The sequence below is a fragment of the Neoarius graeffei genome, chromosome 8 (assembly GCF_027579695.1).
Source record: "Neoarius graeffei isolate fNeoGra1 chromosome 8, fNeoGra1.pri, whole genome shotgun sequence".
Classification (NCBI taxonomy): Eukaryota; Metazoa; Chordata; class Actinopteri; order Siluriformes; family Ariidae; genus Neoarius; species Neoarius graeffei.
In genome coordinates, this window is record NC_083576.1 from 72,148,568 (window position 1) to 72,161,268 (window position 12,701).

Sequence of the window (12,701 nt, forward strand, 5' to 3'; positions counted from 1 at the left end):
CTCAGCCGCGTTTGTAGTGGAAAAGCGGCATTTGTATCCTTAACCTATACCCAATGGACTGTAAGCTAAACAGTAAAGAGAGGAAATTGACTGATCTATGTCTATTACAAGCTAGACGTTTGATCTCTCTCTATGCTGGAAAGATATCAAGAGGCCGTCTGTTGATCGTTGGCTGAAAGAACTATCAGCCTGCCTTGTCCTCGAAAAGCTGACGTACACGATTCAAAAGAAACTGGCACAATTCAAAGAGATCTGGAACCCCTTTCTTGCATTCTTAGAAAACTGTTAAGTTGAAGAAACTCTGAAAACTTGGTGTTATGTCATCTGCCATCACCTAAACCATGTGATGTTAAACTGCGTATGTATATGCATGTATGATTATGTAATGTCATTGCCCACGTCAGTACTGTTTTTTTTTCGTTCCCTTTGGGGTGGGGGGAGTGGATTATTTTTACAGTTTGACTGTAATATGCTTTGTTGAATGTATGTTTGCAAATTGTTAAAACTCAATAAATACATCTCATCTCATTATCTCTAGCCGCTTTATCCTTCTACAGGGTCGCAGGCAAGCTGGAGCCTATCCCAGCTGACTACGGGCGAAAGGCGGGGTACACCCTGGACAAGTCGCCAGGTCATCACAGGGCTGACACATAGACACAGACAACCATTCACACTCACATTCACACCTACAGTCAATTTAGAGTCACCAGTTAACCTAACCTGCATGTCTTTGGACTGTGGGGGAAACCGGAGCACCCGGAGGAAACCCACGCGGACACGGGGAGAACATGCAAACTCCGCACAGAAAGGCCCTCGCTGGCCACGGGGCTCGAACCCGAACCTTCTTGCTGTGAGGCGACAGCGCTAACCACGACACCACCGTGCCGCCGAATTAAATACACCTGGTACTAAATTTAAACATGATTTTTGTGCATGTCTGTGTGGGTTTCCCATACAGACATGCACAAAGACCCTGTTCTACAGGCGAGCTGGAGCCTATCCCAGCTGACTATGGGTGAGAGGCGGGGTACACCCTGGACAAGTCGCCAGGTTATTGCAGGGCTGACACAGAGACAAACAACCATTCACACCTACGGTTAATTTAGAGCAGGGGTGTCCAAACTGATCCATAAAGGGCTGTGTGGCTGCAGGTTTTCATTCCAGCCATGCAGCAGCACACCTGACTTGCCTCATTCAATCAACTGAACTGTCTTCACACAGTCAAATACTTGCAGCCACACCCACCCTTGATTAAAGGGTGGGTGTGTCAGTTGATTGAATAAGCCAAATCAGGTGTGCTGCTGCATGGCTGGAATGAAAACCTGCAGCCACACGGCCCTTTATGGATCAGTTTGGACACCCCTGATTTAGAGCAACCAGTTAACCTAACCTGCATGTCTTTGGGCTATGGGGGAAACCGGAACACCACACTGAAAGGCCCTCGCTGGTTGCTGGGCTCGAACCCAGGACCTTTTTGCTGTGAGCCGACCGTGCTATCCAGTGGCAAAGACGTGCAGGTTAGGTCACTCGAAATTGACCATAGGTGTGAGTGTGAATGGTTGTTTGTTTCTATGTGTCAGGCCTGCGATGACCTGGCGACTTGTCCAGGGTGTACCCCGCTTCTCGCCCATAGTCAGCTGGGATAGGCTCCAGCTTGCCTGCGACCCTGTAGAACAGATTAAGCGGCTACAGATAATGGATGGATGGATATTATCTATAGCCACTTATCCTGTGCAGGGTCGCAGGCAAGTTGGAGCCTATCCCAGCTGACTATGGGCGAGAGGCAGGGTACACCCTGGACAAGTCACCAGGGAAGAGACAAACAACCATTCACACACCAGTTGGTTCTAACCTGCATGTCTTTGGACTGTGGGGAAACCAGAGCACCCGGAGGAAACCCACGCAAACACGGGAGAACATGCAAACTCCACACAGAAAGGCCTTTGCCGGCTGCTGGGCTCGAACCCAGGACTTTTTTGCTGTGAGGTGACAGTGCTAACCACTACACCACCATGCCGCCCAACGGCAAAGACATGCAGGTTAGGTTAATTGGTGGCTCTAAATTGACCGTTGGTGTGAACGAGTGTGAATGGTTGTTTGTTTCTATGTGTCGGCCCTGCAATGACCTGGCGACTTGTCTAGGTTATACCCCGCCTCTCGCCCATAGTCAGCTGGGATAGGCTCCAGCTTCCCTGTAGAATAGGATAAGCGGCTACAGATAATGGATGGATGTCTGTTTTTGCTTATTTGTTTGTTTTCTCAGCTTTACGACTGCGTCCCCAGGGCTGCCAGCAACCACATTGTGAAGTTTGCGGACAACGCAACAGTGGTGGGCCTCATCAGGGACGACAACAACCTGGCCTACAGAGAGGAGGTGGAGCAGCTGGTGGGCTGGTGCAGGGAAAACAACCTGATCCTGAACGTGGACGAAACCAAAGAGATCATTGTTGACTTCAAGAAGAACCAGCCCAGCCACGTTCCACTCTCTCATCAACAACATTGGTGTTGGAGGTGGTCAATAGCACCAAGTTCCTGGGGGTGCACATCACAGACAACTTCACCTAGTCTGTGAACACCGTGTCACTGGTCAAGAAGGCACAGCAGCGTCTGCACTTCCTGCGTAGGATGAGGAGAGCCCACCTGGCCCTGGCCATCCTCACTACATTCTATAGAAGCACCATAGAGAGCGTTCTAACCAGCTGCATCTCTGTGTGGTGTGGAGGCTGTAGTGTTCTCTGAGAGTGGTGAGGACAGTGGAGAAAATCATTGGGACTTCTCTTCCCTCCATTCAGGACATTGCATCTAGGCGCTGCATGTCCCGAGCCAGAAACATCATCAATGACCCCTCACTATGGACTGCTCTCCCTCCTGGCCTCTGGAAAGAGGTTCCGCAGCATTCAGTGCAGGACCACCAGGTTCTGTAACAGCTTTTTCCCCCAGGTCACCAGACTCCTGAACTCCAAATCCAAACTTCTATTTATACTTGTCAAAAGTCCCTTCCCACGCCATGTGGCACATAGGGCGGCGCCAATCTCCATTTCCGTAGCCCTCAGCCTCTCGCCTATTCCATAGCTAGGGTTATAGTGTGGGGCTAGTCCTCTGGTAACCGCAAGAGTTTGACTCCCTACTCGCATCTGTATTGCAGCGTGCCTTGCCAGACAGCAGTAGGTTCCATTTTTATGATGATCTTTGGTATGACCCAACTGTGAGTAGAACTCACGATCTCCCGATCAAGAGGCGGACACACTAACCACGAGGCCAACTCGTGGTCTATTTATACTTGAACAATTCCTGATTCCACAGGTCACTTTATACTATTGCACTTTATAATATTTTTGCTGCTGCATAATTTAATACACTTTCATATATAATTCTAGGGCGGCACGGTGGTGTAGTGGTTAGCGCTGTCGCCTCACAGCAAGAAGGTCCTGGGTTCGAGCCCCGTGGCCGGCGAGGGCCTTTCTGTGTGGAGTTTGCATGTTCTCCCCGTGTCCGCGTGGGTTTCCTCCGGGTGCTCCGGTTTCCCCCACAGTCCAAAGACATGCAGGTTAGGTTGACTGGTGACTCTAAATTGACCGTAGGTGTGAATGTGAGTGTGAATGGTTGTCTGTGTCTATGTGTCAGCCCTGTGATGACCTGGCGACTTGTCCAGGGTGTACCCCGCCTTTCGCCCGTAGTCAGCTGGGATAGGCTCCAGCTCGCCTGCAACCCTGTAGAACAGGATAAAGCGGCTAGAGATGATGAGATATAATTCTGTGCTGAGCCAAATTGCAATGAAATTTCGTTCTGTGTACACTTGTTGCATACTCACTGACAATAAAGGTTGTCTAAGTCTTTAGCTGAACATTTCACTGTGGCCCGAAGATCTCAGTCATCTGCTTATCATGCACCTCATCTTTTAAAGATCAACACCAACTAAATTATAAACAAACCTGGTTGTAAGATAACATTACATTACATGCAGACGTCAGAAGTAGTGGCAGGTTTTGATATTAGTTATAAGGAAGAAAATCTAATCTACATGGGGGCAGCCATGGCCTGAAGGTTAGAGAAGCAGCCTTGGGCCCAAAGGGTCACCGGGTCGATTCCTGGAACAGACAGGAAAAATATGAAGGCAGTTGAATGAATGAGCAGCATTTTCCCCTCCCTCTGTATCATGGCTGAAGTGTTCTTGAGCAAGGCATAGTATAGCATAGCTGCCCACTGCTCTGGGTATGTGTGCACACTCATTGTTCACTTATGTGTGTTCACTGCTTCAGATGGGTTAAATGCAGAGGAGGAATTTCACTGTGCTCGAGTGTACATGTGACAAATAAAGGCTTCTTCTTCTATCACAGCTCAACAATGAGACTCTTAACATTGAGCAGTGCTTTACATCATGAGGTTGGGTTCATTATACCCGTGACTGCATTGCCCTTGCGTCTTGTTTATCACTGCCGATAATGTGTAATGGATGTGTCAGTGAAGCGATGCACAAGAAATCTAGCATTCTGTATAATCACCTGACCCAAATGTCATTGATATGCTGCATGAGTCTACAGTCTGGGCTAGAAAGAAATCAGCCAGCCTCACTTCTTCATACCATTCTGTGCATTTTTCTTATGACCACTTGTGGCACTGTTGCATCTCATCTCATCTCATCTCATCTCATCTCATCTCATCATCTCTAGCCGCTTTATCCTGTCTATAGGGTTGCAGGCAAGCTGGAGCCTATCCCAGCTGACTACAGGCGAAAGGCGGGGTTCACCCTGAACAAGTCACCAGGTCATCGCAGGCCTGACACATAGACACAGACAACCATTCACACTCACATTCACACCTACGGTCAATTTAGAGTCACCAGTTAACCTAACCTGCATGTCTTTGGACTGTGGGGGAAACCGGAGCACCCGGAGGAAACCCACATGGACACGGGGAGAACATGCAAACTCCACACAGAAAGGCCCTCGCCAGCCACGGGGCTCGAACCTGGACCCTCTTTCTGTGAGGTGACAGCACTAACCACTGCACCACCGTGCCGCCCAATAATAATAATAATAATAATAATAACAACAACTTATTAACCTCACTTGCTCGGTCTTTATGGGAAAATATCAGACTGAGGTCTTGACAGTACGGACCAAGCCGTAGGTGAGGTCCATACAAAAAGAACGAGGTCTGATATTTTCCCGTAAAGACTGAGCAAGCGATGTTAATAAGGAGTTTATTATATGGATTTTTTATTTCTAAGATTAAAATAGACGGTCATTATAATGAGGTGTGACGCTGCTTTCAGTCATGTCATATTTGTAACATAGTTAAATCACGCATGCAGAATAAACAGCTAGCGGTTTCAAAACTGAATTTCCGTTAGCACTTTTTGAATGCTCTTCATTGTTCATTTCTTGAATAACTCGGCGACTCTTGTCTGTCTTTTGTGTTTCGGCCATTTTTGATTCCATTTTGATTTCCAATTAATCTTTTTTTGTCATTTTGTTTTTGTTTGTTCTTTGCAACATTGAAAGCCAGTACCTTAGAAAGAAAGTTTGTCTGTGAAAGTTCTTAGTCATCCAGGTCATTGTAAACCGTAGGTGCTAAAGAAGGCAACTGGACTTGCTTGAATTTCAAGCAAGTCCTGTTGCCATCTTTAGCACCTATGGTTTAGAAAGAAAGTTTGTAATTGCCCAAGGGCATTACTGGAATATATTACCTGCCAAGGAACCAATCAGACTGCACAATTTTACCGGAAGTAGGTTGTGCCATATAATCTCATCTCATTATCTCTAGCCGCTTTATCCTGTTCTATAGGGTTGCAGGCAAGCTGGAGCCTATCCCAGCTGACTACGGGCGAAAGGCGGGGTACACCCTGGACAAGTCGCCAGGTCATCACAGGGCTGACACATAGACACAGACAACCATTCACACTCACATTCACACCTACGGCCAATTTAGAGTCACCAGTTAACCTAACCTGCATGTCTTTGGACTGTGGGGGAAACCGGAGCACCCGAAGGAAACCCACGCGGACACGGGGAGAACATGTGCCATATAATAATGTATTTTATTGTTAAATTTATGAGACCCATTGTGTTTGTCTGTTCAACTGCTCATGTATCTGTTTGCTAGTAAGAGCAGCAAAAAAAAAAATCAGGTCTTGTACATGTGTTCTAGGCTGCCAGGAAAGCCTATTGTTTGGAGCAGGGGTTTAAAAACAACTTCCTCACTTTTATTTTATGGGAAGAACATGCAAAGCTCAGGTATTAAAATTTTATATGCAAATCATGGCATAAAAGTGATGATAATTTCATACAGATTCACACAGCTTTATAAAGAAATGCTTCCTTTCAAAACTGTACAACTTTTTACTTCAGTAACATCAACTGTAAACTTGTGTACATTTGATCCATTAAACAAAATGTGTTGGTTTCAGTAGTTTCAAGGCTTGAGAGTGTATCATCTGTCTTTGCCAGAAAACATTCATTCATTCATCTTTAGCATCCTCTTTATTCTGGTCAGGATTGCAATGGGGTGTAGTGGTTAGCACTGTCACCTCACAGCAAGAAGGTTCTGGGTTTGAGCCCAGCGGCCAGCAAGGGCCTTTGTGTGTGGAGTTTGCATGTTCTCCCCGTGTCTGTGTGGGTTTCCTCTGGGTGCTCCGGTTTCCCCCACAGTCCAAAGACATGCAGGTTAGGTTAATTGGTGGCTCTGAATTGACCATAGGCCTGAATGGTTGTTTGTCTCTGTGTCAGCCCTGCGATAACCTGGTGACTTGTCCAGGGTGTACCCCGCCTCTCGCCCATAGTCAGCTGGGATAGGCTCCAGCTTGCCTGCGACCCTGTAGAACAGGATAAGTGGCTACAGATAATGGATGGATGGATGGATGGATGGAAGGATTGCAATGGATCCAGAGTCACCACTCTTGCCAGAAAAGATTCAGAAGATATTTTAACATTATTATGACAAAACTAACAAATAAAGAATACTGAAGTCTGACTAACCAATTGTAGTGTATTTAATTTAGCATGTTTTCCACAGTTAAGATAATGGAATGATATAGACTATTATTAGTGGGTGGCATGGTGACACAGCAGATATCACTGTTGTCTCAGAGCACCAGGGTCCCCAGTTTGATCCTGAGCACGGGTTATTGTCTATGTGGAGCTTCTGTGCATGTTCTCCCCATGTCCCTGTTGTTTGTCTCATGTTGACGAGGAATGAACTATAATGGAAATTGATGTGGGCAGCATGGTGGTGTAGTGGTTAGCACTGTCACCTCACAGCAAGAAGGTTCTGGGTTCAAGCCCAGTGGCCGACAGGGGCTTTTTTGTGTGGAGTTTGCATGTCCTGTCTGTGTGGGTTTCCCCTACAGTCCAAAGACATGCAGGTTAGGTTAATTGGTGGCTTTGAATTGACAGTAGATGTGAGTGTGAATGGTTATGTGTCTCTGTGTATTTGCCCTGCGATTATCTAGTGACTTATCCAGGGTGTACCCCGCCTTTCACCCATAGTCAGCTGGGATAGGCTGCAGCTTGCCTGCAACCCTACACAAGATAAGCAGTTACGGATAATGGATGGCCGGAGGTTGTTTATCACCACATACATCAAAAAACTGATGTTTGCCAAACCTACCAGAAAACATGATAAAGATCTCTGAAATCTCTTCAACACTTACCGGTTGAACAAGTGAAGAACTTGGCACAGTCAAAGTTGGAGTTCGCCAAGTAGGTTCACTGTCAAACTAACTTGCCTCACTCACTTCAATGAGGTTTATGGAAGAACCCACAGGACAGGACGATCCGCTACTATGAAACCAGGTTTCATAACCTTGCTAGCTAAACTAAGAAAGACTTGTTTTCATTAGAAAATTGGAGACCAATAACTTTGCTATGAAACAACTACAAATTACTTGCCTTAGGATATGCTAATCATATTAAACTTGTTCTTGAATGACTTGTAGAGGAATATCAATCAGCTTTTATTCAAGGAAGATATATTCATAACCATGTTAGACTAATTCTGGATATGATTGAACATCAATCAGATAGCCTTATTCTTTTCATAGACTTTTTCAAAGCATTCAACACTGTGGAAGACGATTTTATGTTTACAAGACTCAGAAAACTTGGCTTTGAAGAAGGGTTTTGCAACATTATTAAAATGTCCGACAACAATATTTATACTTCCACCCTGGAATTACATTACAGGCATTTAACAGACACTTTTATCCAGAGTGATGTATAACATACCCAGAGCAGTCTGGGGAGTTGTTGGTAGTGCTCAAGGGCACTTCAGCCATTCCTGCTGGTCCAGGGAATCAAACTGGTGACCTTTTGGTTCCAAAGCTGCTTCTCTAACCATTAGGCCATGGCTTCTCCAATTACACCAAAATTTTTACATGGGATCAGACGAGGTTGTCCAATTTCACCGAAACTGTTTATATTATGTACCCAAATATGAAATTGATGAACCATCCTCAAATAAAAAAGTATTACAATTTTTGATTATGAATACAGAATTAAATCAATTTGCAGATAATACAGTAATCTTCTTATTGGAAAAGCCCTGGACTCAAGCTCAATCTTCTCTAGAGCATCTGGTCTGAGTTTAACTTTGGAAAAAATGTGAACTGTTAATTCTTTATCCTTGTGTTGAGGTAAATATTGAATCCATTTCAGTCGAAAAAGTGAAATAAAAATACCAAGGTGTAATAATATCTAAAGAGAGATCAAATAAACACAGGAAAAATTAGTATGAGAAAATCTCTTAAGGCTCATAAGAGATCTTTTATTTCTATCTTTTGTCAGGGGAATCCTGCCCAAAGTAGAAAGAGCTCTTATGAGTCAATGATTAAGAGATTTCTTTTAATCATTGGCTCAAAAGAGATCTTTCGACTTTGGGCAAAATTCTGCTGACAACAGCAGAAGACATATCTAAACTAATTTATTCATGTTATTCTCTTTATGGGCCTCTTCAAATGAGTATAAAGGTGAACTTTGTAACTTTTAATTTTATATGGAAAACTAAATCCCATTATGAGATGGATCATCCTGGTCTGAAATCAACTGAATTTAAATCCATGACTGGAGTGCTCAGGTTGAATGGGATAAAAACTTATTTGGCACATTTCACATCCCAAAATGTATTTATTCAAACAAGTTTGAAGGTTGTATTTAATTTCTTTTGTTGAAATGACTTTGAGATGTCTAAACTGCCTCCTATCGTTTTGTCCTCGGTTTGAAACACAAGGGTGCTGCCTTGTTACCGTAATAGACAGGTGTCTAGACAGGACTCACGGCATCCTGAAAAGACTTTCGTTTCGAATGACCTTTTAGGATAGCATTTACGGTTTGAAACAGAAGGGCGCTGCCTTGTTACCTCGCTACCGTAATAGACAGATGTCTCATAAAACATAAAACAGGACTCCGTTTCGAATGATCTTTTTAGGATAGCATTTACGGTAACGTGTGACGCCAGCACAATGGAACTCAACCAAAGAGTTATAGCTCGTTGGTTCTTACCCTTAGGTAAATGTGATGATACTGTCATAAACAATATACCAGTTAAGCACACTGTTAAATATTTAGGAATTCATATAACAAAGAATATGACTGATCGGCAACAACTAAATTTTACGTCCAAAATGGTTAAATCAAAAAGTATTTTTAACTCCTGGTTACAGAGGGACCTGAGTATATTTGGTAGAATCCTCTTGTCTAAGGCAGATGGTCTGTCACATTTTGTTTATCCTGCCCTCTCACTATTTATTAGTGATAAAACTCTAAAAGAAGTTAATAAGAATTTTCTTGACTTTATCTGGAAAAATAAACCTCATAAACTTAAGAAAGAGATCCTCTCAGATTGCAAAGCCCAGGGAGGCTTAGAATTTTTGGATTTTGCAGATACTGTAAATTCATTTAGAGTTGGCTGGGTCAGGAGATGTCTCCTAAACTCCAAATCCTTATGTTTTTTTATTCCGAGCTATATATTTAATCAAGGGCGGCACGGTGGTGTAGTGGTTAGCGCTGTCGCCTCACAGCAAGAAGGTCCGGGTTCGAGCCCCGTGGCTGGCGAAGGCCTTTCTGTGTGGAGTTTGCATGTTCTCCCCGTGTCCGCGTGGGTTTCCTCCGGGTGCTCCGGTTTCCCCCACAGTCCAAAGACATGCAGGTTAGGCTAACTGGTGACTCTAAATTGACCGTAGGTGTGAATGTGAGTGTGAATGGTTGTCTGTGTCTATGTGTCAGCCCTGTGATGACCTGGCGACTTGTCCAGGGTGTACCCCGCCTTTCGCCTGTAGTCAGCTGGGATAGGCCCCAGCTTGCCTGCGACCCTGTAGAACAGGATAAAGCGGCTACAGATAATGAGATGAGATGAGATATTTAGTCAAATTGGCGGTCTGTCTTTTGTCTTAACATGTAATTATCTCCCTCCTAAACTACCCATCACACTCTCAAAATTTCACCAGCAATGTCTCTTGGCATGGAAACTATGCTACACCCATAACTTCTCTCCTCATAAATCACTTATTTGGAACAATGCTGATATCACAATTAAAAACAAATCCATATTTTTCTCTAGATGGTATGATAATGGTATCTGTAATGTCATCTCTTTGTTTGATAGATCTGGTGTTTTATTGACCTATGAACAATTTCTGTCACGTTACAATCTCCCAGTATTATTTAAAGAATTTAACTCCATCATTAAAGCTATCCCTAAGGGTTTAATCCAATTGATAAAAAATCATTTAGCTTTTGGTGAAGATAATATAATTCAACATAAATTAATGTTAAATGGGATTGATATAATGGACATAAAGTGTAGTAATAAACATATTCGTCAGGTCCTGCAGGTTAAAAAGAGAATTACTCCAAGAGGGAAATTCTTCTGGGAATCTCTGTTTCACGACATTATCTGGAGAAAAGCTTGGCTTTTGCCTAATAAATACTGTATAACAAATAAAACAAAGGAAATTCATTTCAGAATTTTACATAAGATATATCCTGTGAATACCATTACAGCTAAATATACAGACGTCAGTGCAACTTGTTCATTTTGTGATGAGGAGACATTAGAACACCTGTTTTTTACTTGTAAAATGACCAAACTCTTTATCAATAATTTAAACAGTTACCTATTTGGCTCCTCTTATTCCCTTACTATGAAGGACTTTTTGTTTTATTATGACAACCCTGATGATAGATCTTTAGAATACGTAGTAAACTTTTTCATTTTACAGTCCAAGTTTTTTATCCACAAACGCAAATGGCAAAATGTACAGCCCTCCTTCTGTGCCTTCAAGCTAGAAATGGACTCGCTCTTTAATTCTCTTCATGTCATTAGAAATAATCAAAAAAATGACAGACTTTTGTGCCTTCTCCATTTAGTATTAAAAAATTGATTGTCATCCTCTCTCTAATATATGACTGTTGTTTCTTTTCCCCTTTGTACATTGTATATTGTTTTAATATATTGGGTATGTTTTTTTTTTTTGTTTTTTTCTCATTTATCCTTTTATGTCGTGTCAGTTTGTCATGTCTAGATATTTGTCTCATCTCATCATCTCTAGCCGCTTTATCCTTCTACAGGGTCGCAGGCAAGCTGGAGCCTATCCCAGCTGACTATGGGTGAAAGGCGGGGTACACCCTGGACAAGTCGCCAGGTCATCACAGGGCTGACACATAGACACAGACAACCATTCACACTCACATTCACACCTACGGTCAATTTAGAGTCACCAGTTAACCTAACCTGCATGTCTTTGGACTGTGGGGGAAACCGGAGCACCCGGAGGAAACCCACGCGGACACGGGGAGAACATGCAAACTCCACACAGAAAGGCCCTCGCCGGCCCCGGGGCTCGAACCCAGGACCTTCTTGCTGTGAGGCGACAGCGCTAACCACTACACCACCGTGCCGCCCTAGATATTTGTATTTGTATTATTATGTTGTGTACGGTTACTTTATGCATTCTGTTTTTTTCATCAATAAAAAAAAAAAGTTAGTTCATTGGCCCCAATACAACCCAGAGAATACAGTATTGTATTTGATGCACTTCCTAATGGTTTTATGAGAATATTATCTCAAGCTCCTTGCGAACAGTCTACTCCACACTTTTACAATAATATATTTCTTAATGGTGTAAACATTAGAGATAGGAAATGTAATAATAAGTGGCTAAGACAGATAATACAGACACCTGTTACTCCAAGGTGTAAAAGTTACTGGAATGGCCTTTTTGTGGACATTGATTGGGATAAGATTTGGGTTTGCTTAAGTGATTACATACTTAATAACAAAGTCAAGGAAGTTTCTTTTAAAATATTACATTTAATTGACCCCACAAACACACTATTGCAAAGATTTAAAACAGACCTTTCAGATTTATGTGTTTTCTGTGGTGCTACGTCTGAATCTATTTGTCATTTATTTTATGAATGTTTTTTCTCAAGGTTTTTTTGGGTCGAGGTTGAGCGTCTGTGTTGTGAGGTATGGTCTTGTAGTGTATCCTTTAGTAAAAAAAGATGTTTTGTTTTTCTTTGAAAGAAAAACATTTTGTGAACCATATAATTTTATATTGAATCTTTTTATTTTGGGTAAATATCATATTCATAGATGTAAATGGGGGAGAAGGAAACCCTCATTTGCTGTGTTTGAAAATGAGGTCAAATCATATATGAACTCTCTTAAAGGACTGAACAACCGCAAAGCCGAAAGGAGAATTA